The sequence below is a fragment of the Parasteatoda tepidariorum genome, chromosome 6 (assembly GCF_043381705.1).
Source record: "Parasteatoda tepidariorum isolate YZ-2023 chromosome 6, CAS_Ptep_4.0, whole genome shotgun sequence".
NCBI classification, from domain to species: domain Eukaryota; kingdom Metazoa; phylum Arthropoda; class Arachnida; order Araneae; family Theridiidae; genus Parasteatoda; species Parasteatoda tepidariorum.
This window is the reverse complement of record NC_092209.1, coordinates 50,621,719-50,623,908: the sequence shown is the minus strand read 5'-3', so window position 1 is coordinate 50,623,908 and position 2,190 is coordinate 50,621,719.

The following is a 2,190-nucleotide window of genomic DNA, read 5'->3' as shown; positions in this document are numbered from 1 at the left end:
TCGTCAAAGAAAAATCGATGAAGGTCAAAGGAGAAAAGTGTGGCAAATGGAAAGGATTTACTGTAGATAGATTTTTTTTTCTCTCATTTTTGTTTCTTTCTCAATGTTATGCTTAAATATTTTAGTAATATTGGATATGAGTAGTAATCTAAATATTTTATTTTGAATAATGGAATAGAGTATTGCTAAGAGTTAGATTGTATTTCTTGTGTTTATATATTTTTTTTATAAAAAATTATGATATAGTATTGTATTTATCGTGCATATAAAATGTTTTTTTTTTCTTCTCTTCAACGAAATTGATGAAGGTCGGCGTTGGAGAGTAGGTTGTTCATATTTTATAGAAGTTAAATTTGAGCCTTGTTCTAAACTTTTTATTATGAATAATTCAATAGTATATTATTAAGGATTAGATTGCATTTCTATTGTTCAGTTATTTATTTATTTTTTTACATAAATATATGATACAATTTAGTTCTTTAGTGCATTTAAAATGTTTTTGAAAAGAAAAAATGTGGTTCAAACGTCAATTGAACTAGTGACGGCAAACAAAATTAAGTCATTATTTAAACTTTTGTTTTCTAATGATTTTTCAAGATTTAACACGCAAAAAATTAAATTATTCAGAACTTTCTTTTCAGCCTAACGATGAAGAGTTTCAAAAAAATAAATAAAAACTTAAAGAAATTTGTAATTCTTTTACTTTTTCGGACTTGGTCAAAACTAAAAATTCCTATTTTAAAATATGTGAAACCCAAACAAACGGACAGTTAACACTTAACAAAATTTGTGAGACTCCCTTATTACGATAGGCCAAATTTTTAACTCAGCAAAGTTTTAGATTTGATACTGATTTACCATATGCTTTAGCAGGGTTGTAGACTTGCAGGGATTTTTGTTTGCTTATTGATTGTGTCGGGCCAGTTGTTATTCTATTTGGTAAGAGACTGATCATCTCTGCTGAGTCTAAAAGTGACAACTTATCTTTGCACATTAGACAGCAGAATTCTCAATATGTTAAGGTTAAAAAATGGTGAAAAAGATGTTTAAAAAAAAGTAAACATCGAAAAAAGAAAAGAATGATGTGTCAAAAAAATAAGCATCGAAAAAATGAATGTTAAGGATGTTTCAGTAAAAGTAAACATCAAAAAATAGAAAGAAAGAATGTCCAAAAAGTTCAAATGATTCGAAAATAGATCTAGGTAATGGATGCGTTCATTATCAGGTTAATATCGACGAAAAAATATGTAAAGGGTAACAAAAACAAAAAATAAAAGGAAAAATAGGAAAAAGAAAGAATGACCAAGAAACTGATTACAAAATAAATAAAAAGAAGTTTAAGTAAACAAAATTTTGAAAAAGTACATGTTTCAAAGCTTAGGAAATATCACAAACCACAAATGTTGAAATTAAATTCTGATTAAATGACACTTGTTATCCAGTTCATTTGCATAAAAATTTTGTATATTTTTGTGTGAAAAATTTTTGAAAATTTTAGTAGTATTTCATCAAGTAAATAATCATTTAAACACACAGAATCTTAAATTCTTATTAAATGACACTTGTTGTCCATTCGTTTTGCATAAAAATTTTGTATATTTTTGTGTGAAAAATTTTTTTGAAAATTTTAGTAAAATAGTTATATTTCATCAAGTAAATGATCATTTAACCACACAGAATCTTAAATTCTGATTAAATGACACTTGTTGTCCAGTTCGTTTCCATAAAATGTAGTATATTTTTGTTTGAAAAATTTTTTTTGAAAATTTTAGTAGATTAGTTTTATAAATGTTTAATTTTTCTTTCTGTTTAGTTACTAAATAGATAAATTGCATAATCATGTTTTTAATATTTTTGTCATTGTAAATAATTTTTTTCTTCTTTACATAATTGAAAAAATGTTGTTTGTAGTAGGGAAAAAGGAACAGTCGTACCAACCTAAAAATTTTAAATTTAAAGTTTTCTAAATTTTTTATTTTGGCTCACCAAAAATTTTTTTTTGGGGGGATGTAATACAAAAAGTAAATACTTTTGTATTAATAAAAGAATTAAATCTCTTTCGTTTTCATAAAATGTCTTTGTTAAAGAATAAGCGTAGAGAGATTCTATTTTGGGAATTCAAGGCTGAAAACATACCATTGAAATATAAATAGATTTATATTTCAAAGGAAGAGTTATTTTTAGAATCGT